The 26,774-nt window shown below is 48.5% G+C and overlaps 33 non-coding genes across 33 annotated transcripts; 31 read left to right on the plus strand and 2 right to left on the minus strand.

Annotated features, from left to right (window-relative positions):
• Positions 1-212: 212 nt before the first annotated feature.
• Positions 213-284, plus strand: trnag-ucc (transfer RNA glycine (anticodon UCC)). Its single transcript has one exon. It is a non-coding gene; the product is annotated as a tRNA-Gly (tRNA).
• A 524-nt stretch (positions 285-808) lies between these two features.
• trnag-ucc (transfer RNA glycine (anticodon UCC)) lies at positions 809-880 on the plus strand. Its single transcript has one exon. It is a non-coding gene; the product is annotated as a tRNA-Gly (tRNA).
• A 428-nt stretch (positions 881-1,308) lies between these two features.
• Positions 1,309-1,380, plus strand: trnag-ucc (transfer RNA glycine (anticodon UCC)). The gene has a single exon. It is a non-coding gene; the product is annotated as a tRNA-Gly (tRNA).
• Positions 1,381-1,972: 592 nt separating this feature from the next.
• On the minus strand, positions 1,973-2,044 carry trnad-auc (transfer RNA aspartic acid (anticodon AUC)). Its single transcript has one exon. It is a non-coding gene; the product is annotated as a tRNA-Asp (tRNA).
• Positions 2,045-2,310: 266 nt separating this feature from the next.
• On the plus strand, positions 2,311-2,382 carry trnag-ucc (transfer RNA glycine (anticodon UCC)). Its single transcript has one exon. It is a non-coding gene; the product is annotated as a tRNA-Gly (tRNA).
• Positions 2,383-2,811: 429 nt separating this feature from the next.
• Positions 2,812-2,883, plus strand: trnag-ucc (transfer RNA glycine (anticodon UCC)). Its single transcript has one exon. It is a non-coding gene; the product is annotated as a tRNA-Gly (tRNA).
• Positions 2,884-3,942: 1,059 nt separating this feature from the next.
• On the plus strand, positions 3,943-4,014 carry trnag-ucc (transfer RNA glycine (anticodon UCC)). Its single transcript has one exon. It is a non-coding gene; the product is annotated as a tRNA-Gly (tRNA).
• Positions 4,015-5,575: 1,561 nt separating this feature from the next.
• On the plus strand, positions 5,576-5,647 carry trnag-ucc (transfer RNA glycine (anticodon UCC)). The gene has a single exon. It is a non-coding gene; the product is annotated as a tRNA-Gly (tRNA).
• A 559-nt stretch (positions 5,648-6,206) lies between these two features.
• trnag-ucc (transfer RNA glycine (anticodon UCC)) lies at positions 6,207-6,278 on the plus strand. Its single transcript has one exon. It is a non-coding gene; the product is annotated as a tRNA-Gly (tRNA).
• A 2,251-nt stretch (positions 6,279-8,529) lies between these two features.
• On the plus strand, positions 8,530-8,601 carry trnag-ucc (transfer RNA glycine (anticodon UCC)). Its single transcript has one exon. It is a non-coding gene; the product is annotated as a tRNA-Gly (tRNA).
• Positions 8,602-12,054: 3,453 nt separating this feature from the next.
• trnag-ucc (transfer RNA glycine (anticodon UCC)) lies at positions 12,055-12,126 on the plus strand. The gene has a single exon. It is a non-coding gene; the product is annotated as a tRNA-Gly (tRNA).
• A 429-nt stretch (positions 12,127-12,555) lies between these two features.
• On the plus strand, positions 12,556-12,627 carry trnar-ucu (transfer RNA arginine (anticodon UCU)). Its single transcript has one exon. It is a non-coding gene; the product is annotated as a tRNA-Arg (tRNA).
• A 430-nt stretch (positions 12,628-13,057) lies between these two features.
• On the plus strand, positions 13,058-13,129 carry trnag-ucc (transfer RNA glycine (anticodon UCC)). Its single transcript has one exon. It is a non-coding gene; the product is annotated as a tRNA-Gly (tRNA).
• Positions 13,130-13,219: 90 nt separating this feature from the next.
• Positions 13,220-13,292, minus strand: trnad-guc (transfer RNA aspartic acid (anticodon GUC)). Its single transcript has one exon. It is a non-coding gene; the product is annotated as a tRNA-Asp (tRNA).
• Positions 13,293-13,688: 396 nt separating this feature from the next.
• trnag-ucc (transfer RNA glycine (anticodon UCC)) lies at positions 13,689-13,760 on the plus strand. Its single transcript has one exon. It is a non-coding gene; the product is annotated as a tRNA-Gly (tRNA).
• Positions 13,761-14,820: 1,060 nt separating this feature from the next.
• On the plus strand, positions 14,821-14,892 carry trnag-ucc (transfer RNA glycine (anticodon UCC)). The gene has a single exon. It is a non-coding gene; the product is annotated as a tRNA-Gly (tRNA).
• A 560-nt stretch (positions 14,893-15,452) lies between these two features.
• On the plus strand, positions 15,453-15,524 carry trnag-ucc (transfer RNA glycine (anticodon UCC)). Its single transcript has one exon. It is a non-coding gene; the product is annotated as a tRNA-Gly (tRNA).
• A 1,060-nt stretch (positions 15,525-16,584) lies between these two features.
• Positions 16,585-16,656, plus strand: trnag-ucc (transfer RNA glycine (anticodon UCC)). Its single transcript has one exon. It is a non-coding gene; the product is annotated as a tRNA-Gly (tRNA).
• A 427-nt stretch (positions 16,657-17,083) lies between these two features.
• On the plus strand, positions 17,084-17,155 carry trnag-ucc (transfer RNA glycine (anticodon UCC)). The gene has a single exon. It is a non-coding gene; the product is annotated as a tRNA-Gly (tRNA).
• Positions 17,156-17,582: 427 nt separating this feature from the next.
• On the plus strand, positions 17,583-17,654 carry trnag-ucc (transfer RNA glycine (anticodon UCC)). The gene has a single exon. It is a non-coding gene; the product is annotated as a tRNA-Gly (tRNA).
• Positions 17,655-18,082: 428 nt separating this feature from the next.
• On the plus strand, positions 18,083-18,154 carry trnag-ucc (transfer RNA glycine (anticodon UCC)). The gene has a single exon. It is a non-coding gene; the product is annotated as a tRNA-Gly (tRNA).
• Positions 18,155-18,713: 559 nt separating this feature from the next.
• trnag-ucc (transfer RNA glycine (anticodon UCC)) lies at positions 18,714-18,785 on the plus strand. Its single transcript has one exon. It is a non-coding gene; the product is annotated as a tRNA-Gly (tRNA).
• Positions 18,786-19,212: 427 nt separating this feature from the next.
• Positions 19,213-19,284, plus strand: trnag-ucc (transfer RNA glycine (anticodon UCC)). The gene has a single exon. It is a non-coding gene; the product is annotated as a tRNA-Gly (tRNA).
• Positions 19,285-19,714: 430 nt separating this feature from the next.
• Positions 19,715-19,786, plus strand: trnag-ucc (transfer RNA glycine (anticodon UCC)). The gene has a single exon. It is a non-coding gene; the product is annotated as a tRNA-Gly (tRNA).
• A 525-nt stretch (positions 19,787-20,311) lies between these two features.
• On the plus strand, positions 20,312-20,383 carry trnag-ucc (transfer RNA glycine (anticodon UCC)). The gene has a single exon. It is a non-coding gene; the product is annotated as a tRNA-Gly (tRNA).
• A 558-nt stretch (positions 20,384-20,941) lies between these two features.
• On the plus strand, positions 20,942-21,013 carry trnag-ucc (transfer RNA glycine (anticodon UCC)). Its single transcript has one exon. It is a non-coding gene; the product is annotated as a tRNA-Gly (tRNA).
• Positions 21,014-21,537: 524 nt separating this feature from the next.
• trnag-ucc (transfer RNA glycine (anticodon UCC)) lies at positions 21,538-21,609 on the plus strand. The gene has a single exon. It is a non-coding gene; the product is annotated as a tRNA-Gly (tRNA).
• A 1,526-nt stretch (positions 21,610-23,135) lies between these two features.
• trnag-ucc (transfer RNA glycine (anticodon UCC)) lies at positions 23,136-23,207 on the plus strand. Its single transcript has one exon. It is a non-coding gene; the product is annotated as a tRNA-Gly (tRNA).
• A 559-nt stretch (positions 23,208-23,766) lies between these two features.
• Positions 23,767-23,838, plus strand: trnag-ucc (transfer RNA glycine (anticodon UCC)). Its single transcript has one exon. It is a non-coding gene; the product is annotated as a tRNA-Gly (tRNA).
• A 427-nt stretch (positions 23,839-24,265) lies between these two features.
• On the plus strand, positions 24,266-24,337 carry trnag-ucc (transfer RNA glycine (anticodon UCC)). The gene has a single exon. It is a non-coding gene; the product is annotated as a tRNA-Gly (tRNA).
• Positions 24,338-24,767: 430 nt separating this feature from the next.
• On the plus strand, positions 24,768-24,839 carry trnag-ucc (transfer RNA glycine (anticodon UCC)). The gene has a single exon. It is a non-coding gene; the product is annotated as a tRNA-Gly (tRNA).
• Positions 24,840-25,364: 525 nt separating this feature from the next.
• trnag-ucc (transfer RNA glycine (anticodon UCC)) lies at positions 25,365-25,436 on the plus strand. Its single transcript has one exon. It is a non-coding gene; the product is annotated as a tRNA-Gly (tRNA).
• Positions 25,437-25,994: 558 nt separating this feature from the next.
• trnag-ucc (transfer RNA glycine (anticodon UCC)) lies at positions 25,995-26,066 on the plus strand. Its single transcript has one exon. It is a non-coding gene; the product is annotated as a tRNA-Gly (tRNA).
• Positions 26,067-26,774: the final 708 nt, after the last annotated feature.

Below are 26,774 nucleotides of genomic sequence, written 5' to 3' on the forward strand. Positions count from 1 at the left end.
GCCTTCCCATTTCCAGGAACGGCCTCATAAGTCATTTTAGGTCATCGCTTCACAGAAGCCAGTGAAGCCAAACAAATCATCTAATACCATTTAAATATGAAGTGCTTAATTTAAATATGAACACACAATGTGTTGCAATCATTCTTGTTGACCGCACAATTAGTGTGTGAGCATTCTTGCTGACCGCACATCTAGTCTATCTCCAACTGCCTGCGTTGGTGGTATAGTGGTGAGCATAGCTGCCTTCCAAGCAGTTGACCCGGGTTCGATTCCCGGCCAACGCAAATCCTTTTGCCCCTGGCCAACTCCTCCTTTAACTCGTGGCTGGAGCAAAACTTTTTTATGGGTCTTTGGGCAGCAATAAAGGGCTAGGTCTCCCCGTCGGGGAATCGAACCCCGGTCTTCCGCGTGACAGGCGGAGATACTGTCCACTATACTAACGAGGAGTTGCAGAGACAGGTAGTCGCCCACCATCAGCCCGACTGCAGCTCGCTGCAAACAGCCTTCCCATTTCCAGGAACGGCCTCATGCGTCATTTTAGGTCATCGCTTCACAGAAGCCAGTGAAGCCAAACAAATCATCTAATACCATTTAAATATGAAGTGTTTAATTTAAATATGAAGAAATTAGAGCTTGCTTTTTTAATAAAGAGCCTGGTAGGTCAGGTCAAAAAGCTCATGCGTTTTTTTTTTCACTGGCGTGCCCAAACAAAGAGAGTTTTTGATCCACTGCACCTACCAGCTGCTAATGTGTTGCGAGCATTCTTGCTGACCGCACAAACTGGCATCCAGTCTGTCTCCAACCCCCTGCGTTGGTGGTATAGTGGTGAGCATAGCTGCCTTCCAAGCAGTTGACCCGGGTTCGATTCCCGGCCAACGCAAATCCTTTTGCCCCTGGCTAACTCCTCCTTTAACTCGTGGCTGTAGCAAAACTTTTTTATGGGTCTTTGGGCAGCAATAAAGGGCTAGGTCTCCCCGTCGGAGAATCGAACCCCGGTCTTCCGCGTGACAGGCGGAGATACTGTCCACTATACTAACGAGGAGTTGCAGAGACAGGTAGTCGCCCACCATCAGCCCGACTGCAACTCACTGCAAACAGCCTTCCCATTTCCAGGAACGGCCTCATGCGTCATTTTAGGTCATCGCTTCACAGAAGCCAGTGAAGCCAAACAAATCATCTAATACCATTTAAATATGAAGTGCTTAATTTAAATATGAACACACAATTTGTTGCAAGCATTCTTGTTGACCGCACAATTAGTGTGTGCATTCTTGCTGACCGCACATCTAGTCTATCTCCAACTGCCATGCGTTGGTGGTATAGTGGTGAGCATAGCTGCCTTCCAAGCAGTTGACCCGGGTTCGATTCCCGGCCAACGCAAATCCTTTTGCCCCTGGCTAACTCCTCCTTTAACTCGTGGCTGGAGCAAAACTTTTTTATGGGTCTTTGGGCAGCAATAAAGGGCTAGGTCTCCCCGTCGGGGAATCGAACCCCGGTCTTCCGCGTGACAGGCGGAGATACTGTCCACTATACTAACGAGGAGTTGCAGAGACAGGTAGTCGCCCACCATCAGCCCGACTGCAGCTCGCTGCAAACAGCCTTCCCATTTCCAGGAACGGCCTCATAAGTCATTTTAGGTTATTGCTTCACAGAATCCAGTGAAGCCAAACAAATCATCTAATACCATTTAAATATGAAGTGCTTAATTTAAATATGAACACACAATGTGTTGCAATCATTCTTGTTGACCGCACAATTAGTGTGTGAGCATTCTTGCTGACCGCACATCTAGTCTATCTCCAACTGCCTGCGTTGGTGGTATAGTGGTGAGCATAGCTGCCTTCCAAGCAGTTGACCCGGGTTCGATTTCCGACCAACGCAAAAACCTTTTGCCCCTGGCCAACTCCTCCTTTAACTCGTGGCTCGAGCAAAAGTTTTTTATGGGTCTTTGGGCAGCAATAAAGGGCTAGGTCTCCCCGTCAGGGAATCGAACCCCGGTCTTCCGCGTGATAGGCGGAGATACTGTCCACTATACTAACGAGGAGTTGCAGAGACAGGTAGTCGCCCACCATCAGCCCGACTGCAGCTCGCTGCAAACAGCCTTCCCATTTCCAGGAACGGCCTTATGCGTCATTTTAGGTCATCGCTTCACAGAAGCCAGTGAAGCCAAACAAATCATCTAATACCATTTAAATATGAAGTGCTTTATTTAAATATGAACACACAATTTGTTGCAAGCATTCTTGTTGACCGCACAATTAGTGTGTGCATTCTTGCTGACCGCACATCTAGTCTATCTCCAACTGCCATGCGTTGGTGGTATAGTGGTGAGCATAGCTGCCTTCCAAGCAGTTGACCCGGGTTCGATTCCCGGCCAACGCAAATCCTTTTGCCCCTGGCTAACTCCTCCTTTAACTCGTGGCTGGAGCAAAACTTTTTTATGGGTCTTTGGGCAGCAATAAAGGGCTAGGTCTCCCCGTCGGGGAATCGAACCCCGGTCTTCCGCGTGACAGGCGGAGATACTGTCCACTATACTAACGAGGAGTTGCAGAGACAGGTAGTCGCCCACCATCAGCCCGACTGCAGCTCGCTGCAAACAGCCTTCCCATTTCCAGGAACGGCCTCATAAGTCATTTTAGGTCATTGCTTCACAGAAGCCAGTGAAGCCAAACAAATCATCTAATACCATTTAAATATGAAGTGCTTAATTTAAATATGAACACACAATTTGTTGCAAGCATTCTTGTTGACCGCACAATTAGTGTGTGAGCATTCTTGCTGACCGCACATCTAGTCTATCTCCAACTGCCTGCGTTGGTGGTATAGTGGTGAGCATAGCTGCCTTCCAAGCAGTTGACCCGGGTTCGATTCCCGGCCAACGCAAATCCTTTTGCCCCTGGCTAACTCCTCCTTTAACTCGTGGCTGGAGCAAAACTTTTTTATGGGTCTTTGGGCAGCAATAAAGGGCTAGGTCTCCCGGTCGGGGAATCGAACCCCGGTCTTCCGCGTGACAGGCGGAGATACTGTCCACTATACTAACGAGGAGTTGCAGAGACAGGTAGTTGCCCACCATCAGCCCGACTGCAGCTCGCTGCAAACAGCCTTCCCATTTCCAGGAACGGCCTCATAAGTCATTTTAGGTCATCGCTTCACAGAAGCCAGTGAAGCCAAACAAATCATCTAATACCATTTAAATATGAAGTGCTTAATTTAAATATGAACACACAATTTGTTGCAAGCATTCTTGTTGACCGCACAATTAGTGTGTGCATTCTTGCTGACCGCACATCTAGTCTATCTCCAACTGCCATGCGTTGGTGGTATAGTGGTGAGCATAGCTGCCTTCCAAGCAGTTGACCCGGGTTCGATATCCGGCCAACGCAAATCCTTTTGCCCCTGGCCAACTCCTCCTTTAACTCGTGGCTGGAGCCAAACTTTTTTATGGGTCTTTGGGCAGCAATAAAGGGCTAGGTCTCCCCGTCGGGGAATCGAACCCCGGTCTTCCGCGTGACAGGCGGAGATACTGTCCACTATACTAACGAGGAGTTGCAGAGACAGGTAGTCGCCCACCATCAGCCCGACTGCAGCTCGCTGCAAACAGCCTTCCCATTTCCAGGAACGGCCTCATGCGTCATTTTAGGTCATCGCTTCACAGAAGCCAGTGAAGCCAAACAAATCATCTAATACCATTTAAATATGAAGTGTTTAATTTAAATATGAAGAAATTAGAGCTTGCTTTTTTAATAAAGAGCCTGGTAGGTCAGGTCAAAAAGCTCATGCGTTTTTTTTTTTCACTGGCGTGCCCAAACAAAGAGAGTTTTGGATCCACTGCCGGACCCAAACAAAGAGAGTTTTTGATCCACTGCACCTACCAGCTGCTAATGTGTTGCGAGCATTCTTGCTGACCGCACAAACTGGCATCCAGTCTGTCTCCAACCCCCTGCGTTGGTGGTATAGTGGTGAGCATAGCTGCCTTCCAAGCAGTTGACCCGGGTTCGATTCCCGGCCAACGCAAATCCTTTTGCCCCTGGCTAACTCCTCCTTTAACTCGTGGCTGGAGCAAAACTTTTTTATGGGTCTTTGGGCAGCAATAAAGGGCTAGGTCTCCCCGTCGGGGAATCGAACCCCGGTCTTCCGCGTGACAGGCGGAGATACTGTCCACTATACTAACGAGGAGTTGCAGAGACAGGTAGTCGCCCACCATCAGCCCGACTGCAGCTCGCTGCAAACAGCCTTCCCATTTCCAGGAACGGCCTCATGCGTCATTTTAGGTCATCGCTTCACAGAAGCCAGTGAAGCCAAACAAATCATCTAATACCATTTAAATATGAAGTGTTTAATTTAAATATGAAGAAATTAGAGCTTGCTTTTTTAATAAAAGCCTGGTAGGTCAGGTCAAAAAGCTCATGCGTTTTTTTTTTTCACTGGCGTGCCCAAACAAAGAGAGTTTTGGATCCACTGCCGGACCCAAACAAAGAGAGTTTTTGATCCACTGCACCTACCAGCTGCTAATGTGTTGCGAGCATTCTTGCTGACCGCACAAACTGGCATCCAGTCTGTCTCCAACCGCCTGCGTTGGTGGTATAGTGGTGAGCATAGCTGCCTTCCAAGCAGTTCACCCGGGTTCGATTCCCGGCCAACGCAAATCCTTTTGCCCCTGGCTAACTCCTCCTTTAACTCGTGGCTGGAGCAAAACTTTTTAATGGGTCTTTGGGCAGCAATAACGGGCTAGGTCTCCCCGTCGGGGAATCGAACCCCGGTCTTCCGCGTGACAGGCGGAGATACTGTCCACTATACTAACGAGGAGTTGCAGAGACAGGTAGTCGCCCACCATCAGCCCGACTGCAGCTCGCTGCAAACAGCCTTCCCATTTCCAGGAACGGCCTCATAAGTCATTTTAGGTCATTGCTTCACAGAAGCCAGTGAAGCCAAACAAATCATCTAATACCATTTAAATATGAAGTGCTTAATTTAAATATGAACACACAATGTGTTGCAATCATTCTTGTTGACCGCACAATTAGTGTGTGAGCATTCTTGCTGACCGCACATCTAGTCTATCTCCAACTGCCTGCGTTGGTGGTATAGTGGTGAGCATAGCTGCCTTCCAAGCAATTGACCCGGGTTCGATTCCCGACCAACGCAATAACCTTTTGCCCCTGGCCAACTCCTCCTTTAACTCGTGGCTCGAGCAAAAGTTTTTTATGGGTCTTTGGGCAGCAATAAAGGGCTAGGTCTCCCCGTCGGGGAATCGAACCCCGGTCTTCCGCGTGACAGGCGGAGATACTGTCCACTATACTAACGAGGAGTTGCAGAGACAGGTAGTCACCCACCATCAGCCCGACTGCAGCTCGCTGCAAACAGCCTTCCCATTTCCAGGAACGGCCTCATAAGTCATTTTAGGTCATTGCTTCACAGAAGCCAGTGAAGCCAAACAAATCATCTAATACCATTTAAATATGAAGTGCTTAATTTAAATATGAACACACAATGTGTTGCAATCATTCTTGTTGACCGCACAATTAGTGTGTGAGCATTCTTGCTGACCGCACATCTAGTCTATCTCCAACTGCCTGCGTTGGTGGTATAGTGGTGAGCATAGCTGCCTTCCAAGCAGTTGACCCGGGTTCGATTCCCGGCCAACGCAAATCCTTTTGCCCCTGGCCAACTCCTCCTTTAACTCGTGGCTGGAGCAAAACTTTTTTATGGGTCTTTGGGCAGCAATAAAGGGCTAGGTCTCCCCGTCGGGGAATCGAACCCCGGTCTTCCGCGTGACAGGCGGAGATACTGTCCACTATACTAACGAGGAGTTGCAGAGACAGGTAGTCGCCCACCATCAGCCCGACTGCAGCTCGCTGCAAACAGCCTTCCCATTTCCAGGAACGGCCTCATGCGTCATTTTAGGTCATCGCTTCACAGAAGCCAGTGAAGCCAAACAAATCATCTAATACCATTTAAATATGAAGTGTTTAATTTAAATATGAAGAAATTAGAGCTTGCTTTTTTAATAAAGAGCCTGGTAGGTCAGGTCAAAAAGCTCATGCGTTTTTTTTTTTCACTGGCGTGCCCAAACAAAGAGAGTTTTGGATCCACTGCCGGACCCAAACAAAGAGAGTTTTTCATCCACTGCACCTACCAGCTGCTAATGTGTTGCGAGCATTCTTGCTGACCGCACAAACTGGCATCCAGTCTGTCTCCAACCCCCTGCGTTGGTGGTATAGTGGTGAGCATAGCTGCCTTCCAAGCAGTTGACCCGGGTTCGATTCCCGGCCAACGCAAATCCTTTTGCCCCTGGCTAACTCCTCCTTTAACTCGTGGCTGGAGCAAAACTTTTTTATGGGTCTTTGGGCAGCAATAAAAGGGCTAGGTCTCCCCGTCGGGGAATCGAACCCCGGTCTTCCGCGTGACAGGCGGAGATACTGTCCACTATACTAACGAGGAGTTGCAGAGACAGGTAGTCGCCCACCATCAGCCCGACTGCAGCTCGCTGCAAACAGCCTTCCCATTTCCAGGAACGGCCTCATGCGTCATTTTAGGTCATCGCTTCACAGAAGCCAGTGAAGCCAAACAAATCATCTAATACCATTTAAATATGAAGTGCTTAATTTAAATATGAACACACAATTTGTTGCAAGCATTCTTGTTGACCGCACAATTAGTGTGTGAGCATTCTTGCTGACCGCACATCTAGTCTACCTCCAACTGCCTGCGTTGGTGGTATAGTGGTGAGCATAGCTGCCTTCCAAGCAGTTGACCCGGGTTCGATTCCCGACCAACGCAAAAACCTTTTGCCCCTGGCCAACTCCTCCTTTAACTCGTGGCTCGAGCAAAAGTTTTTTATGGGTCTTTGGGCAGCAATAAAGGGCTAGGTCTCCCCGTCGGGGAATCGAACCCCGGTCTTCAGCGTGACAGGCGGAGATACTGTCCACTATACTAACGAGGAGTTGCAGAGACAGGTAGTCGCCCACCATCAGCCCGACTGCAGCTCGCTGCAAACAGCCTTCCCATTTCCAGGAACGGCCTCATGCGTCATTTTAGGTCATCGCTTCACAGAAGCCAGTGAAGCCAAACAAATCATCTAATACCATTTAAATATGAAGTGCTTAATTTAAATATGAACACACAATTTGTTGCAAGCATTCTTGTTGACCGCACAATTAGTGTGTGAGCATTCTTGCTGACCGCACATCTAGTCTATCTCCAACTGCCTGCGTTGGTGGTAAAGTGGTGAGCATAGCTGCCTTCCAAGCAGTTGACCCGGGTTCGATTCCCGGCCAACGCAAATCCTTTTGCCCCTGGCCAACTCCTCCTTTAACTTGTGGCTGGAGCAAAACTTTTTTATGGGTCTTTGGGCAGCAATAAAGGGCTAGGTCTCCCCGTCGGGGAATCGAACCCCGGTCTTCCGCGTGACAGGCGGAGATACTGTCCACTATACTAACGAGGAGTTGCAGAGACAGGTAGTCGCCCACCATCAGCCCGACTGCAGCTCGCTGCAAACAGCCTTCCCATTTCCAGGAACGGCCTCATAAGTCATTTTAGGTCATCGCTTCACAGAAGCCAGTGAAGCCAAACAAATCATCTAATACCATTTAAATATGAAGTGTTTAATTTAAATATGAAGAAATTAGAGCTTGCTTTTTTAATAAAGAGCCTGGTAGGTCAGGTCAAAAAGCTCATGCGTTTTTTTTTTTCACTGGCGTGCCCAAACAAAGAGAGTTTTGGATCCACTGCCGGACCCAAACAAAGAGAGTTTTTGATCCACTGCACCTACCAGCTGCTAATGTGTTGCGAGCATTCTTGCTGACCGCACAAACTGGCATCCAGTCTGTCTCCAACCGCCTGCGTTGGTGGTATAGTGGTGAGAAGCCAGTGAAGCCAAACAAATCATCTAATACCATTTAAATATGAAGTGCTTAATTTAAATATGAACACACAATTTGTTGCAAGCGTTCTTGTTGACCGCACAATTAGTGTGTGAGCATTCTTGCTGACCGCACATCTCATGCGTTTTTTTTTTTCACTGGCGTGCCCAAACAAAGAGAGTTTTGGATCCACTGCCGGACCCAAACAAAGAGAGTTTTTGATCCACTGCACCTACCAGCTGCTAATGTGTTGCGAGCATTCTTGCTGACCGTTGCAGAGACAGGTAGTCGCCCACCATCAGCCCGACTGCAGCTCGCTGCAAACAGCCTTCCCATTTCCAGGAACGGCCTCATGCGTCATTTTAGGTCATCGCTTCACAGAAGCCAGTGAAGCCAAACAAATCATCTAATACCATTTAAATATGAAGTGTTTAATTTAAATATGAAGAAATTAGAGCTTGCTTTTTTAATAAAGAGCCTGGTAGGTCAGGTCAAAAAGCTCATGCGTTTTTTTTTTCACTGGCGTGCCCAAACAAAGAGAGTTTTGGATCCACTGCCGGACCCAAACAAAGAGAGTTTTTGATCCACTGCACCTACCAGCTGCTAATGTGTTGCGAGCATTCTTGCTGACCGCACAAACTGGCATCCAGTCTGTCTCCAACCGCCTGCGTTGGTGGTATAGTGGTGAGCATAGCTGCCTTCCAAGCAGTTGACCCGGGTTCGATTCCCGGCCAACGCAAATCCTTTTGCCCCTGGCTAACTCCTCCTTTAACTCGTGGCTGGAGCAAAACTTTTTTATGGGTCTTTGGGCAGCAATAAAGGGCTAGGTCTCCCCGTCGGGGAATCGAACCCCGGTCTTCCGCATGACAGGCGGAGATACTGTCCACTATACTAACGAGGAGTTGAGGAGACAGGTAGTCGCCCACCATCAGCCCGACTGCAGCTCGCTGCAAACAGCCTTCCCATTTCCAGGAACGGCCTCATGCGTCATTTTAGGTCATCGCTTCACAGAAGCCAGTGAAGCCAAACAAATCATCTAATACCATTTAAATATGAAGTGCTTAATTTAAATATGAACACACAATTTGTTGCAAGCATTCTTGTTGACCGCACAATAAGTGTGTGCATTCTTGCTGACCGCACATCTAGTCTATCTCCAACTGCCATGCGTTGGTGGTATAGTGGTGAGCATAGCTGCCTTCCAAGCAGTTGACCCGGGTTCGATTCCCAGCCAACGCAAATCCTTTTGCCCCTGGCTAACTCCTCCTTTAACTCGTGGCTGGAGCAAAACTTTTTTATGGGTCTTTGGGCAGCAATAAAGGGCTAGGTCTCCCCGTCGGGGAATCGAACCCCGGTCTTCCGCGTGACAGGCGGAGATACTGTCCACTATACTAACGAGGAGTTGCAGAGACAGGTAGTCGCCCACCATCAGCCCGACTGCAGCTCGCTGCAAACAGCCTTCCCATTTCCAGGAACGGCCTCATGCGTCATTTTAGGTCATCGCTTCACAGAAGCCAGTGAAGCCAAACAAATCATCTAATACCATTTAAATATGAAGTGTTTAATTTAAATATGAAGAAATTAGAGCTTGCTTTTTTAATAAAGAGCCTGGTAGGTCAGGTCAAAAAGCTCATGCGTTTTTTTTTTTCACTGGCGTGCCCAAACAAAGAGAGTTTTGGATCCACTGCCGGACCCAAACAAAGAGAGTTTTTGATCCACTGCACCTACCAGCTGCTAATGTGTTGCGAGCATTCTTGCTGACCGCACAAACTGGCATCCAGTCTGTCTCCAACCGCCTGCGTTGGTGGTATAGTGGTGAGCAGAGCTGCCTTCCAAGCAGTTGACCCAGGTTCGATTCCCGGCCAACGCAAATCCTTTTGCCCCTGGCTAACTCCTCCTTTAACTCGTGGCTGGAGCAAAACTTTTTTATGGGTCTTTGGGCAGCAATAAAGGGCTAGGTCTCCCCGTCGAGGAATCGAACCCCGGTCTTCCGCGTGACAGGCGGAGATACTGTCCACTATACTAACGAGGAGTTGCAGAGACAGGTAGTCGCCCACCATCAGCCCGACTGCAGCTCGCTGCAAACAGCCTTCCCATTTCCAGGAACGGCCTCATAAGTCATTTTAGGTCATTGCTTCACAGAAGCCAGTGAAGCCAAACAAATCATCTAATACCATTTAAATATGAAGTGTTTAATTTAAATATGAAGAAATTAGAGCTTGCTTTTTTAATAAAGAGCCTGAAAGGTCAGGTCAAAAAGCTCATGCGTTTTTTTTTTTCACTGGCGTGCCCAAACAAAGAGAGTTTTGGATCCACTGCCGGACCCAAACAAAGAGAGTTTTTGATCCACTGCACCTACCAGCTGCTAATGTGTTGCGAGCATTCTTGCTGACCGCACAAACTGGCATCCAGTCTGTCTCCAACCGCCTGCGTTGGTGGTATAGTGGTGAGCATAGCTGCCTTCCAAGCAGTTGACCAGGGTTCGATTCCCGGCCAACGCAAATCCTTTTGCCCCTGGCTAACTCCTCCTTTAACTCGTGGCTGGAGCAAAACTTTTTTATGGGTCTTTGGGCAGCAATAAAGGGCTAGGTCTCCCCGTCGGGGAATCGAACCCCGGTCTTCCGCGTGACAGGCGGAGATACTGTCCACTATACTAACGAGGAGTTGCAGAGACAGGTAGTCGCCCACCATCAGCCCGACTGCAGCTCGCTGCAAACAGCCTTCCCATTTCCAGGAACGGCCTCATGCGTCATTTTAGGTCATCGCTTCACAGAAGCCAGTGAAGCCAAACAAATCATCTAATACCATTTAAATATGAAGTGTTTAATTTAAATATGAAGAAATTAGAGCTTGCTTTTTTAATAAAGAGCCTGGTAGGTCAGGTCAAAAAGCTCATGCGTTTTTTTTTTTCACTGGCGTGCCCAAACAAAGAGAGTTTTGGATCCACTGCCGGACCCAAACAAAGAGAGTTTTTGATCCACTGCACCTACCAGCTGCTAATGTGTTGCGAGCATTCTTGCTGACCGCACAAACTGGCATCCAGTCTGTCTCCAACCGCCTGCGTTGGTGGTATAGTGGTGAGCAGAGCTGCCTTCCAAGCAGTTGACCCAGGTTCGATTCCCGGCCAACGCAAATCCTTTTGCCCCTGGCTAACTCCTCCTTTAACTCGTGGCTGGAGCAAAACTTTTTTATGGGTCTTTGGGCAGCAATAAAGGGCTAGGTCTCCCCGTCGAGGAATCGAACCCCGGTCTTCCGCGTGACAGGCGGAGATACTGTCCACTATACTAACGAGGAGTTGCAGAGACAGGTAGTCGCCCACCATCAGCCCGACTGCAGCTCGCTGCAAACAGCCTTCCCATTTCCAGGAACGGCCTCATAAGTCATTTTAGGTCATTGCTTCACAGAAGCCAGTGAAGCCAAACAAATCATCTAATACCATTTAAATATGAAGTGTTTAATTTAAATATGAAGAAATTAGAGCTTGCTTTTTTAATAAAGAGCCTGAAAGGTCAGGTCAAAAAGCTCATGCGTTTTTTTTTTTCACTGGCGTGCCCAAACAAAGAGAGTTTTGGATCCACTGCCGGACCCAAACAAAGAGAGTTTTTGATCCACTGCACCTACCAGCTGCTAATGTGTTGCGAGCATTCTTGCTGACCGCACAAACTGGCATCCAGTCTGTCTCCAACCGCCTGCGTTGGTGGTATAGTGGTGAGCATAGCTGCCTTCCAAGCAGTTGACCAGGGTTCGATTCCCGGCCAACGCAAATCCTTTTGCCCCTGGCTAACTCCTCCTTTAACTCGTGGCTGGAGCAAAACTTTTTTATGGGTCTTTGGGCAGCAATAAAGGGCTAGGTCTCCCCGTCGGGGAATCGAACCCCGGTCTTCCGCGTGACAGGCGGAGATACTGTCCACTATACTAACGAGGAGTTGCAGAGACAGGTAGTCGCCCACCATCAGCCCGACTGCAGCTCGCTGCAAACAGCCTTCCCATTTCCAGGAACGGCCTCATGCGTCATTTTAGGTCATCGCTTCACAGAAGCCAGTGAAGCCAAACAAATCATCTAATACCATTTAAATATGAAGTGCTTAATTTAAATATGAACACACAATTTGTTGCAAGCATTCTTGTTGACCGCACAATTAGTGTGTGAGCATTCTTCCTGACCGCACATCTAGTCTATCTCCAACTGCCTGCGTTGGTGGTATAGTGGTGAGCATAGCTGCCTTCCAAGCAGTTGACCCGGGTTCGATTCCCGGCCAACGCAAATCCTTTTGCCCCTGGCCAACTCCTCCTTTAACTCGTGGCTGGAGCAAAACTTTTTTATGGGTCTTTGGGCAGCAATAAAGGGCTAGGTCTCCCCGTCGGAGAATCGAACCCCGGTCTTCCGCGTGACAGGCGGAGATACTGTCCACTATACTAACGAGGAGTTGCAGAGACAGGTAGTCGCCCACCATCAGCCCGACTGCAGCTCGCTGCAAACAGCCTTTCCATTTCCAGGAACGGCCTCATGCGTCATTTTAGGTCATCGCTTCACAGAAGCCAGTGAAGCCAAACAAATCATCTAATACCATTTAAATATGAAGTGCTTAATTTAAATATGAACACACAATGTGTTGCAAGCATTCTTGTTGACCGCACAATTAGTGTGTGAGCATTCTTGCTGACCGCACATCTAGTCTATCTCCAACTGCCTGCGTTGGTGGTATAGTGGTGAGCATAGCTGCCTTCTAAGCAGTTGACCCGGGTTCGATTCCCGACCAACGCAAAAACCTTTTGCCCCTGGCCAACTCCTCCTTTAACTCGTGGCTCGAGCAAAAGTTTTTTATGGGTCTTTGGGCAGCAATAAAGGGCTAGGTGTCCCCGTCGGGGAATCGAACCCCGGTCTTCCGCGTGACAGGCGGAGATACTGTCCACTATATTAACGAGGAGTTGCAGAGACAGGTAGTCGCCCACCATCAGTCCGACTGCAGCTCGCTGCAAACAGCCTTCCCATTTCCAGGAACGGCCTTATGCGTCATTTTAGGCCATCGCTTCACAGAAGCCAGTGAAGCCAAACAAATCATCTAATACCATTTAAATATGAAGTGCTTAATTTAAATATGAACACACAATTTGTTGCAAGCATTCTTGTTGACCGCACAATTAGTGTGTGAGCATTCTTGCTGACCGCACATCTAGTCTATCTCCAACTGCCTGCGTTGGTGGTATAGTGGTGAGCATAGCTGCCTTCCAAGCAGTTGACCCGGGTTCGATTCCCGGCCAACGCAAATCCTTTTGCCCCTGGCTAACTCCTCCTTTAACTCGTGGCTGGAGCAAAACTTTTTTATGGGTCTTTGGGCAGCAATAAAGGTCTAGGTCTCCCCGTCGGGGAATCGAACCCCGGTCTTCCGCGTGACAGGCGGAGATACTGTCCAACTATACTAACGAGGAGTTGCAGAGACAGGTAGTCGCCCACCATCAGCCCGACTGCAGCTCGCTGCAAACAGCCTTCCCATTTCCAGGAACGGCCTCATGCGTCATTTTAGGTCATCGCTTCACAGAAGCCAGTGAAGCCAAACAAATCATCTAATACCATTTAAATATGAAGTGTTTAATTTAAATATGAAGAAATTAGAGCTTGCTTTTTTAATAAAGAGCCTGGTAGGTCAGGTCAAAAAGCTCATGCGTTTTTTTTTTCACTGGCGTGCCCAAACAAAGAGAGTTTTGGATCCACTGCCGGACCCAAACAAAGAGAGTTTTTGATCCACTGCACCTACCAGCTGCTAATGTGTTGCGAGCATTCTTGCTGACCGCACAAACTGGCATCCAGTCTGTCTCCAACCGCCTGCGTTGGTGGTATAGTGGTGAGCATAGCTGCCTTCCAAGCAGTTGACCCGGGTTCGATTCCCGGCCAACGCAAATCCTTTTGCCCCTGGCTAACTCCTCCTTTAACTCGTGGCTTGAGCAAAACTTTTTTATGGGTCTTTGGGCAGCAATAAAGGGATAGGTCTCCCCGTCGGGGAATCGAACCCCGGTCTTCCGCGTGACAGGCGGAGATACTGTCCACTATACTAACGAGGAGTTGCAGAGACAGGTAGTCGCCCACCATCAGCCCGACTGCAGCTCGCTGCAAACAGCCTTCCCATTTCCAGGAACGGCCTCATGCGTCATTTTAGGTCATCGCTTCACAGAAGCCAGTGAAGCCAAACAAATCATCTAATACCATTTAAATATGAAGTGCTTAATTTAAATATGAACACACAATTTGTTGCAAGCATTCTTGTTGACCGCACAATTAGTGTGTGAGCATTCTTGCTGACCGCACATCTAGTCTATCTCCAACTGCCTGCGTTGGTGGTATAGTGGTGAGCATAGCTGCCTTCCAAGCAGTTAACCCGGGTTCGATTCCCGGTCAACGCAAATCCTTTTGCCCCTGGCCAACTCCTCCTTTAACTCGTGGCTGGAGCAAAACTTTTTTATGGGTCTTTGGGCAGCAATAAAGGGCTAGGTCTCCCCGTCGGGGAATCGAACCCCGGTCTTCCGCGTGACAGGCGGAGATACTGTCCACTATACTAACGAGGAGTTGCAGAGACAGGTAGTCGCCCACCATCAGCCCGACTGCAGCTCGCTGCAAACAGCCTTCCCATTTCCAGGAACGGCCTCATGCGTCATTTTAGGTCATCGCTTCACAGAAGCCAGTGAAGCCAAACAAATCATCTAATACCATTTAAATATGAAGTGTTTAATTTAAATATGAAGAAATTAGAGCTTGCTTTTTTAATAAAGAGCCTGGTAGGTCAGGTCAAAAAGCTCATGCGTTTTTTTTTTTCACTGGCGTGCCCAAACAAAGAGAGTTTTGGATCCACTGCCGGACCCAAACAAAGAGAGTTTTTGATCCACTGCACCTACCAGCTGCTAATGTGTTGCGAGCATTCTTGCTGACCGCACAAACTGGCATCCAGTCTGTCTCCAACCGCCTGCGTTGGTGGTATAGTGGTGAGCATAGCTGCCTTCCAAGCAGTTGACCCGGGTTCGATTCCCGGCCAACGCAAATCCTTTTGCCCCTGGCTAACTCCTCATTTAACTCGTGGCTGGAGCAAAACTTTTTTATGGGTCTTTGGGCAGCAATAAAGGGCTAGGTCTCCCCGTCGGGGAATCGAACCCCGGTCTTCCGCGTGACAGGCGGAGATACTGTCCACTATACTAACGAGGAGTTGCAGAGACAGGTAGTCGCCCACCATCAGCCCGACTGCAGCTCGCTGCAAACAGCCTTCCCATTTCCAGGAACGGCCTCATGCGTCATTTTAGGTCATCGCTTCACAGAAGCCAGTGAAGCCAAACAAATCATCTAATACCATTTAAATATGAAGTGTTTAATTTAAATATGAAGAAATTAGAGCTTGCTTTTTTAATAAAGAGCCTGGTAGGTCAGGTCAAAAAGCTCATGCGTTTTTTTTTTTTCACTGGCGTGCCCAAACAAAGAGAGTTTTGGATCCACTGCCGGACCCAAACAAAGAGAGTTTTTGATCCACTGCACCTACCAGCTGCTAATGTGTTGCGAGCATTCTTGCTGACCGCACAAACTGGCATCCAGTCTGTCTCCAACCGCCTGCGTTGGTGGTATAGTGGTGAGCATAGCTGCCTTCCAAGCAGTTGACCCGGGTTCGATTCCCGGCCAACGCAAATCCTTTTGCCCCTGGCTAACTCCTCCTTTAACTCGTGGCTGGAGCAAAACTTTTTTATGGGTCTTTGGGCAGCAATAAAGGGATAGGTCTCCCCGTCGGGGAATCGAACCCCGGTCTTCCGCGTGACAGGCGGAGATACTGTCCACTATACTAACGAGGAGTTGCAGAGACAGGTAGTCGCCCACCATCAGCCCGACTGCAGCTCGCTGCAAACAGCCTTCCCATTTCCAGGAACGGCCTCATGCGTCATTTTAGGTCATCGCTTCACAGAAGCCAGTGAAGCCAAACAAATCATCTAATACCATTTAAATATGAAGTGCTTAATTTAAATATGAACACACAATTTGTTGCAAGCATTCTTGTTGACCGCACAATTAGTGTGTGAGCATTCTTGCTGACCGCACATCTAGTCTATCTCCAACTGCCTGCGTTGGTGGTATAGTGGTGAGCATAGCTGCCTTCCAAGCAGTTAACCCGGGTTCGATTCCCGGTCAACGCAAATCCTTTTGCCCCTGGCCAACTCCTCCTTTAACTCGTGGCTGGAGCAAAACTTTTTTATGGGTCTTTGGGCAGCAATAAAGGGCTAGGTCTCCCCGTCGGGGAATCGAACCCCGGTCTTCCGCGTGACAGGCGGAGATACTGTCCACTATACTAACGAGGAGTTGCAGAGACAGGTAGTCGCCCACCATCAGCCCGACTGCAGCTCGCTGCAAACAGCCTTCCCATTTCCAGGAACGGCCTCATGCGTCATTTTAGGTCATCGCTTCACAGAAGCCAGTGAAGCCAAACAAATCATCTAATACCATTTAAATATGAAGTGTTTAATTTAAATATGAAGAAATTAGAGCTTGCTTTTTTAATAAAGAGCCTGGTAGGTCAGGTCAAAAAGCTCATGCGTTTTTTTTTTTCACTGGCGTGCCCAAACAAAGAGAGTTTTGGATCCACTGCCGGACCCAAACAAAGAGAGTTTTTGATCCACTGCACCTACCAGCTGCTAATGTGTTGCGAGCATTCTTGCTGACCGCACAAACTGGCATCCAGTCTGTCTCCAACCGCCTGCGTTGGTGGTATAGTGGTGAGCATAGCTGCCTTCCAAGCAGTTGACCCGGGTTCGATTCCCGGCCAACGCAAATCCTTTTGCCCCTGGCTAACTCCTCATTTAACTCGTGGCTGGAGCAAAACTTTTTTATGGGTCTTTGGGCAGCAATAAAGGGCTAGGTCTCCCCGTCGGGGAATCGAACCCCGGTCTTCCGCGTGACAGGCGGAGATACTGTCCACTATACTAACGAGGAGTTGCAGAGACAGGTAGTCGCCCACCATCAGCCCGACTGCAGCTCGCTGCAAACAGCCTTCCCATTTCCAGGAACGGCCTCATGCGTCATTTTAGGTCATCGCTTCACAGAAGCCAGTGAAGCCAAACAAATCATCTAATACCATTTAAATATGAAGTGTTTAATTTAAATATGAACACACAATTTGTTGCAAGCATTCTTGTTGACCGCACAATTAGTGTGTGCATTCTTGCTGACCGCACATCTAGTCTATCTCCAACTGCCTGCGTTGGTGGTATAGTGGTGAGCATAGCTGCCTTCCAAGCAGTTGACCCGGGTTCGATTCCCGGCCAACGCAAATCCTTTTGCCCCTGGCTAACTCCTCCTTTATCTCGTAGCTGGAGCAAAACTTTTTTATGGGTCTTTGGGCAGCAATAAAGGGCTAGGTCTCCCCGTCGGGGAATCAAATCCCGGTCTACCGCATGACAGGCGGAGACACTGTCCACTATACTAACGAGGAGTTGCAGAGACAGGTAGTCGCCCACCATCAGCCCGACTGCAGCTCGCTGCAAACAGCCTTCCCATTTCCAGGAACGGCCTCATGCGTCATTTTAGGTCATCGCTTCACAGAAGCCAGTGAAGCCAAACAAATCATCTAATACCATTTAAATATGAAGTGTTTAATTTAAATATGAACACACAATTTGTTGCAAGCATTCTTGTTGACCGCACAATTATTGTGTGCATTCTTGCTGACCGCACATCTAGTCTATCTCCAACTGCCTGCGTTGGTGGTATAGTGGTGAGCATAGCTGCCTTCCAAGCAGTTGACCCGGGTTCGATTCCCGGCCAACGCAAATCCTTTTGCCCCTGGCTAACTCCTCCTTTATCTCGTAGCTGGAGCAAAACTTTTTTATGGGTCTTTGGGCAGCAATAAAGGGCTAGGTCTCCCCGTCGGGGAATCAAACCCCGGTCTTCCGCGTGACAGGCGGAGATACTGTCCACTATACTAACGAGGAGTTGCAGAGACAAGTAGTCGCCCACCATCAGCCCGACTGCAGCTCGCTGCAAACAGCCTTCCCATTTCCAGGAACGGCCTCATAAGTCATTTTAGGTCATCGCTTCACAGAAGCCAGTGAAGCCAAACAAATCATCTAATACCATTTAAATATGAAGTGCTTAATTTAAATATGAACACACAATTTGTTGCAAGCATTCTTGTTGACCGCACAATTAGTGTGTGCATTCTTGCTGACCGCACATCTAGTCTATCTCCAACTGCCATGCGTTGGTGGTATAGTGGTGAGCATAGCTGCCTTCCAAGCAGTTGACCCGGGTTCGATTCCCGGCCAACGCAAATCCTTTTGCCCCTGGCTAACTCCTCCTTTAACTCGTGGCTGGAGCAAAACTTTTTTATGGGTCTTTGGGCAGCAATAAAGGGCTAGGTCTCCCCGTCGGGGATTTGAACTCCGGTCTACCGCATGACAGGCGGAGACACTGTCCACTATACTAACGAGGAGTTGCAGAGACAGGTAGTCGCCCACCATCAGCCCGACTGCAGCTCGCTGCAAACAGCCTTCCCATTTCCAGGAACGGCCTCATAAGTCATTTTAGGTCATCGCTTCACAGAAGCCAGTGAAGCCAAACAAATCATCTAATACCATTTAAATATGAAGTGTTTAATTTAAATATGAAGAAATTAGAGCTTGCTTTTTTAATAAAGAGCCTGGTAGGTCAGGTCAAAAAGCTCATGCGTTTTTTTTTTTCACTGGCGTGCCCAAACAAAGAGAGTTTTGGATCCACTGCCGGACCCAAACAAAGAGAGTTTTTGATCCACTGCACCTACCAGCTGCTAATGTGTTGCGAGCATTCTTGCTGACCGCACAAACTGGCATCCAGTCTGTCTCCAACCGCCTGCGTTGGTGGTATAGTGGTGAGCATAGCTGCCTTCCAAGCAGTTGACCCGGGTTCGATTCCCGGCCAACGCAAATCCTTTTGCCCCTGGCTAACTCCTCCTTTAACTCGTGGCTGGAGCAAAACTTTTTTATGGGTCTTTGGGCAGCAATAAAGGGCTATGTCTCCCCGTCGGGGAATCGAACCCCGGTCTTCCGCGTGACAGGTGGAGATACTGTCCACTATACTAACGAGGAGTTGCAGAGACAGGTAGTCGCCCACCATCAGCCCGACTGCAGCTCGCTGCAAACAGCCTTACCATTTCCAGGAACGGCCTCATGCGTCATTTTAGGTCATCGCTTCACAGAAGCCAGTGAAGCCAAACAAATCATCTAATACCATTTAAATATGAAGTGCTTAATTTAAATATGAACACACAATTTGTTGCAAGCATTCTTGTTGACCGCACAATTAGTGTGTGCATTCTTGCTGACCGCACATCTAGTCTATCTCCAACTGCCTGCGTTGGTGGTATAGTGGTGAGCATAGCTGCCTTCCAAGCAGTTGACCCGGGTTCGATTCCCGGCCAACGCAAATCCTTTAGCCCCTGGCTAACTCCTCCTTTAACTCGTAGCTGGAGCAAAACTTTTTTATGGGTCTTTGGGCAGCAATATAGGACTAGGTCTCCCCGTCGGGGAATCGAACCCCGGTCTTCCGCGTGACAGGCGGAGATACTGTCCACTATACTAACGAGGAGTTGCAGAGACAGGTAGTCGCCCACCATCAGCCCGACTGCAGCTCGCTGCAAACAGCCTTCCCATTTCCAGGAACGGCCTCATGCGTCATTTTAGGTCATCGCTTCACAGAAGCCAGTGAAGCCAAACAAATCATCTAATACCATTTAAATATGAAGTGCTTAATTTAAATATGAACACACAATTTGTTGCAAGCATTCTTGTTGACCGCACAATTAGTGTGTGAGCATTCTTGCTGACCGCACATCTAGTCTATCTCCAACTGCCATGCGTTGGTGGTATAGTGGTGAGCATAGCTGCCTTCCAAGCAGTTGACCCGGGTTCGATTCCCGGCCAACGCAAAGCCTTTTGCCCCTGGCCAACTCCTCCTTTAACTCGTGGCTCGAGCAAAACTTTTTTATGGGTCTTTGGGCAGCAATAAAGGACTAGGTCTCCCCGCCGGGGAATCGAACCTCGGTTTTCCGCGTGACAGGCGGAGATACTGTCTACTATACTAACGAGGAGTTGCAGAGACAGGTAGTCGCCCACCATCAGCCCGACTGCAGCTCGCTGCAAACAGCCTTCCCATTTCCAGGAACGGCCTCATGCGTCATTTTAGGTCTTCGCTTCACAGAAGCCAGTGAAGCCAAACAAATCATCTAATACCATTTAAATATGAAGTGTTTAATTTATAATGAAGAAATTAGAGCTTTCTTTTTTAATAAAGATCCTGGTAGGTCAGGTCAAAAAGCTCATGCGTTTTTTTTTTTTTCACTGCCGGGCCCAAACAAAGAGAGTTTTGGATCCACTGCACCTACCAGCTGCTAATATGTTGCGAGCATTCTTGCTGACCGCACAAACTGGCATCCAGTCTGTCTCCAATACCTGCGTTGGTGGTATAGTGGTGAGCATAGCTGCCTTCCAAGCAGTTGACCCGGGTTCGATTCCCGGCCAACGCAAAGCCTTTTGACCCTGGCCAACTCCTCCTTTAACTCGTGGCTCGAGCAAAACTTTTTTATGGGTCTTTGGGCAGCAATAAAGGACTAGGTCTCCCCGTCAGGGAATCGAACCCCGGTCTTCCGCCTGACAGGCAGAGATACTGTCCACTATACTAACGAGGAGTTGCAGAGACAGGTAGTCGCCCACCATCAGCCCGACTGCAGCTCGTTGCAAACAGCCTTCCCATTTCCAGGAACGGCCTCATGCGTCATTTTAGGTCTTCGCTTTACAGAAGCCAGTGAAGCCAAACAAATCATCTAATACCATTTAAATATGAAGTGTTTAATTTATAATGAAGAAATTAGAGCTTTCTTTTTTAATAAAGATCCTGGTAGGTCAGGTCAAAAAGCTCATGCGTTTTTTTTTTTCACTGCCGGGCCCAAACAAAGAGAGTTTTGGATCCACTGCCGGACCCAAACAAAGAGAGTTTTGGATCCACTGCACCTACTAGCTGCTAATGTGTTGCGAGCATTCTTGCTGACCGCACAAACTGGCCTCCAGTCTGTCTCCAACCGCCTGCGTTGGTGGTATAGTGGTGAGCATAGCTGCCTTCCAAGCAGTTGACCCGGGTTCGATTCCCGGCCAACGCAAAGCCTTTTGCCCCTGGCCAACTCCTCCTTTAACTCGTGGCTCGAGCAAAACTTTTTTATGGGTCTTTGGGCAGCAATAAAGGACTAGGTCTCCCCGCCGGGGAATCGAACCTCGGTTTTCCGCGTGACAGGCGGAGATACTGTCCACTATACTAACGAGGAGTTGCAGAGACAGGTAGTCGCCCACCATCAGCCCGACTGCAGCTCGCTGCAAACAGCCTTCCCATTTCCAGGAACGGCCTCATGCGTCATTTTAGGTCTTCGCTTCACAGAAGCCAGTGAAGCCAAACAAATCATCTAATACCATTTAAATATGAAGTGTTTAATTTATAATGAAGAAATTAGAGCTTTCTTTTTTAATAAAGATCCTGGTAGGTCAGGTCAAAAAGCTCATGCGTTTTTTTTTTTTCACTGCCGGGCCCAAACAAAGAGAGTTTTGGATCCACTGCACCTACCAGCTGCTAATATGTTGCGAGCATTCTTGCTGACCGCACAAACTGGCATCCAGTCTGTCTCCAATACCTGCGTTGGTGGTATAGTGGTAAGCATAGCTGCCTTCCAAGCAGTTGACCCGGGTTCGATTCCCGGCCAACGCAAAGCCTTTTGCCCCTGGCCAACTCCTCCTTTAACTCGTGGCTCGAGCAAAACTTTTTTATGGGTCTTTGGGCAGCAATAAAGGACTAGGTCTCCCCACCGGGGAATCGAACCTCGGTCTTCCGCGTGACAGGCGGAGATACTGTCCACTATACTAACGAGGAGTTGCAGAGACAGGTACTCCCCCACCATCAGCCCGACTGCAGCTCGCTGCAAACAGCCTTCCCATTTCCAGGAACGGCCTCATGCGTCATTTTAGGTCTTCGCTTCACAGAAGCCAGTGAAGCCAAACAAATCATCTAATACCATTTAAATATGAAGTGTTTAATTTATAATGAAGAAATTAGAGCTTTCTTTTTTAAGAAAGATCCTGGTAGGTCAGGTCAAAAAGCTCATGCGTTTTTTTTTTTTCACTGCCGGGCCCAAACAAAGAGAGTTTTGGATCCACTGCACCTACCAGCTGCTAATGTGTTGCGAGCATTCTTGCTGACCACACAAACTGGCATCCAGTCTGTCTCCAACCGCCTGCGTTGGTGGTATAGTGGTGAGCATAGCTGCCTTCCAAGCAGTTGACCTGGGTTCGATGCCCGGCCAACGCAAAGCCTTTTGCCCATGGCCAACTCCTCCTTTATCTCGTGGCTGGAGCAAAACTTTTTTATGGGTCTTTGGGCAGCAATAAAGGACTAGGTCTCCCCGTCTGGGAATCGAAGCCCGGTCTTCCGCGTGACAGGCGGAGATACTGTCCACTATACTAACTAGGAGTTGCAGAGACAGGTAGTCGCCCACCATCAGCCCAACTGCAGCTCGCTGCAAACAGCCTTCCCATTTCCAGGAACGGCCTCATGCGTCATTTTAGGTCATCGCTTCACAGAAGCCAGTGAAGCCAAACAAATCATCTAATACCATTTAAATATGAAGTGTTTAATTTAAATATGAACACACAATTTGTTGCAAGCATTCTTGTTGACCGCACAATTAGTGTGTGAGCATTCTTGCTGACCGCACATCTAGTCTATCTCCAACTGCCTGCGTTGGTGGTATAGTGGTGAGCATAGCTGCCTTCCAAGCAGTTAACCCGGGTTCGATTCCCGGTCAACGCAAATCCTTTTGCCCCTGGCCAACTCCTCCTTTAACTCGTGGCTGGAGCAAAACTTTTTTATGGGTCTTTGGGCAGCAATAAAGGGCTAGGTCTCCCCGTCGGGGAATCGAACCCCGGTCTTCCGCGTGACAGGCGGAGATACTGTCCACTATACTAACGAGGAGTTGCAGAGACAGGTAGTCGCCCACCATCAGCCCGACTGCAGCTCGCTGCAAACAGCCTTCCCATTTCCAGGAACGGCCTCATGCGTCATTTTAGGTCATCGCTTCACAGAAGCCAGTGAAGCCAAACAAATCATCTAATACCATTTAAATATGAAGTGCTTAATTTAAATATGAACACACAATTTGTTGCAAGCATTCTTGTTGACCGCACAATTAGTGTGTGCATTCTTGCTGACCGCACATCTAGTCTATCTCCAACTGCCATGCGTTGGTGGTATAGTGGTGAGCATAGCTGCCTTCCAAGCAGTTGACCCGGGTTCGATTCCCGGCCAACGCAAATCCTTTTGCCCCTGGCTAACTCCTCCTTTAACTCGTGGCTGGAGCAAAACTTTTTTATGGGTCTTTGGGCAGCAATAAAGGGCTAGGTCTCCCCGTCGGGGATTTGAACTCCGGTCTACCGCATGACAGGCGGAGACACTGTCCACTATACTAACGAGGAGTTGCAGAGACAGGTAGTCGCCCACCATCAGCCCGACTGCAGCTCGCTGCAAACAGCCTTCCCATTTCCAGGAACGGCCTCATAAGTCATTTTAGGTCATCGCTTCACAGAAGCCAGTGAAGCCAAACAAATCATCTAATACCATTTAAATATGAAGTGTTTAATTTAAATATGAAGAAATTAGAGCTTGCTTTTTTAATAAAGAGCCTGGTAGGTCAGGTCAAAAAGCTCATGCGTTTTTTTTTTTCACTGGCGTGCCCAAACAAAGAGAGTTTTGGATCCACTGCCGGACCCAAACAAAGAGAGTTTTTGATCCACTGCACCTACCAGCTGCTAATGTGTTGCGAGCATTCTTGCTGACCGCACAAACTGGCATCCAGTCTGTCTCCAACCGCCTGCGTTGGTGGTATAGTGGTGAGCATAGCTGCCTTCCAAGCAGTTGACCCGGGTTCGATTCCCGGCCAACGCAAATCCTTTTGCCCCTGGCTAACTCCTCCTTTAACTCGTGGCTGGAGCAAAACTTTTTTATGGGTCTTTGGGCAGCAATAAAGGGCTATGTCTCCCCGTCGGGGAATCGAACCCCGGTCTTCCGCGTGACAGGTGGAGATACTGTCCACTATACTAACGAGGAGTTGCAGAGACAGGTAGTCGCCCACCATCAGCCCGACTGCAGCTCGCTGCAAACAGCCTTACCATTTCCAGGAACGGCCTCATGCGTCATTTTAGGTCATCGCTTCACAGAAGCCAGTGAAGCCAAACAAATCATCTAATACCATTTAAATATGAAGTGCTTAATTTAAATATGAACACACAATTTGTTGCAAGCATTCTTGTTGACCGCACAATTAGTGTGTGCATTCTTGCTGACCGCACATCTAGTCTATCTCCAACTGCCTGCGTTGGTGGTATAGTGGTGAGCATAGCTGCCTTCCAAGCAGTTGACCCGGGTTCGATTCCCGGCCAACGCAAATCCTTTAGCCCCTGGCTAACTCCTCCTTTAACTCGTAGCTGGAGCAAAACTTTTTTATGGGTCTTTGGGCAGCAATATAGGGCTAGGTCTCCCCGTCGGGGAATCGAACCCCGGTCTTCCGCGTGACAGGCGGAGATACTGTCCACTATACTAACGAGGAGTTGCAGAGACAGGTAGTCGCCCACCATCAGCCCGACTGCAGCTCGCTGCAAACAGCCTTCCCATTTCCAGGAACGGCCTCATGCGTCATTTTAGGTCATCGCTTCACAGAAGCCAGTGAAGCCAAACAAATCATCTAATACCATTTAAATATGAAGTGCTTAATTTAAATATGAACACACAATTTGTTGCAAGCATTCTTGTTGACCGCACAATTAGTGTGTGAGCATTCTTGCTGACCGCACATCTAGTCTATCTCCAACTGCCATGCGTTGGTGGTATAGTGGTGAGCATAGCTGCCTTCCAAGCAGTTGACCCGGGTTCGATTCCCGGCCAACGCAAAGCCTTTTGCCCCTGGCCAACTCCTCCTTTAACTCGTGGCTCGAGCAAAACTTTTTTATGGGTCTTTGGGCAGCAATAAAGGACTAGGTCTCCCCGCCGGGGAATCGAACCTCGGTTTTCCGCGTGACAGGCGGAGATACTGTCTACTATACTAACGAGGAGTTGCAGAGACAGGTAGTCGCCCACCATCAGCCCGACTGCAGCTCGCTGCAAACAGCCTTCCCATTTCCAGGAACGGCCTCATGCGTCATTTTAGGTCTTCGCTTCACAGAAGCCAGTGAAGCCAAACAAATCATCTAATACCATTTAAATATGAAGTGTTTAATTTATAATGAAGAAATTAGAGCTTTCTTTTTTAATAAAGATCCTGGTAGGTCAGGTCAAAAAGCTCATGCGTTTTTTTTTTTTTCACTGCCGGGCCCAAACAAAGAGAGTTTTGGATCCACTGCACCTACCAGCTGCTAATATGTTGCGAGCATTCTTGCTGACCGCACAAACTGGCATCCAGTCTGTCTCCAATACCTGCGTTGGTGGTATAGTGGTGAGCATAGCTGCCTTCCAAGCAGTTGACCCGGGTTCGATTCCCGGCCAACGCAAAGCCTTTTGACCCTGGCCAACTCCTCCTTTAACTCGTGGCTCGAGCAAAACTTTTTTATGGGTCTTTGGGCAGCAATAAAGGACTAGGTCTCCCCGTCAGGGAATCGAACCCCGGTCTTCCGCCTGACAGGCAGAGATACTGTCCACTATACTAACGAGGAGTTGCAGAGACAGGTAGTCGCCCACCATCAGCCCGACTGCAGCTCGTTGCAAACAGCCTTCCCATTTCCAGGAACGGCCTCATGCGTCATTTTAGGTCTTCGCTTTACAGAAGCCAGTGAAGCCAAACAAATCATCTAATACCATTTAAATATGAAGTGTTTAATTTATAATGAAGAAATTAGAGCTTTCTTTTTTAATAAAGATCCTGGTAGGTCAGGTCAAAAAGCTCATGCGTTTTTTTTTTTCACTGCCGGGCCCAAACAAAGAGAGTTTTGGATCCACTGCCGGACCCAAACAAAGAGAGTTTTGGATCCACTGCACCTACTAGCTGCTAATGTGTTGCGAGCATTCTTGCTGACCGCACAAACTGGCCTCCAGTCTGTCTCCAACCGCCTGCGTTGGTGGTATAGTGGTGAGCATAGCTGCCTTCCAAGCAGTTGACCCGGGTTCGATTCCCGGCCAACGCAAAGCCTTTTGCCCCTGGCCAACTCCTCCTTTAACTCGTGGCTCGAGCAAAACTTTTTTATGGGTCTTTGGGCAGCAATAAAGGACTAGGTCTCCCCGCCGGGGAATCGAACCTCGGTTTTCCGCGTGACAGGCGGAGATACTGTCCACTATACTAACGAGGAGTTGCAGAGACAGGTAGTCGCCCACCATCAGCCCGACTGCAGCTCGCTGCAAACAGCCTTCCCATTTCCAGGAACGGCCTCATGCGTCATTTTAGGTCTTCGCTTCACAGAAGCCAGTGAAGCCAAACAAATCATCTAATACCATTTAAATATGAAGTGTTTAATTTATAATGAAGAAATTAGAGCTTTCTTTTTTAATAAAGATCCTGGTAGGTCAGGTCAAAAAGCTCATGCGTTTTTTTTTTTTCACTGCCGGGCCCAAACAAAGAGAGTTTTGGATCCACTGCACCTACCAGCTGCTAATGTGTTGCGAGCATTCTTGCTGACCGCACAAACTGGCATCCAGTCTGTCTCCAATACCTGCGTTGGTGGTATAGTGGTGAGCATAGCTGCCTTCCAAGCAGTTGACCCGGGTTAGATTCCCGGCCAACGCAAAGCCTTTTGCCCATGGCCAACTCCTCCTTTATCTCGTGGCTGGAGCAAAACTTTTTTATGGGTCTTTGGGCAGCAATAAAGGGCTAGGTCTCCCCGTCAGGGAATCGAACC

Source organism: Pimephales promelas, chromosome 24, assembly GCF_988280905.1.
Source record: "Pimephales promelas chromosome 24, fPimPro1.hap1.1, whole genome shotgun sequence".
NCBI classification, from domain to species: domain Eukaryota; kingdom Metazoa; phylum Chordata; class Actinopteri; order Cypriniformes; family Leuciscidae; genus Pimephales; species Pimephales promelas.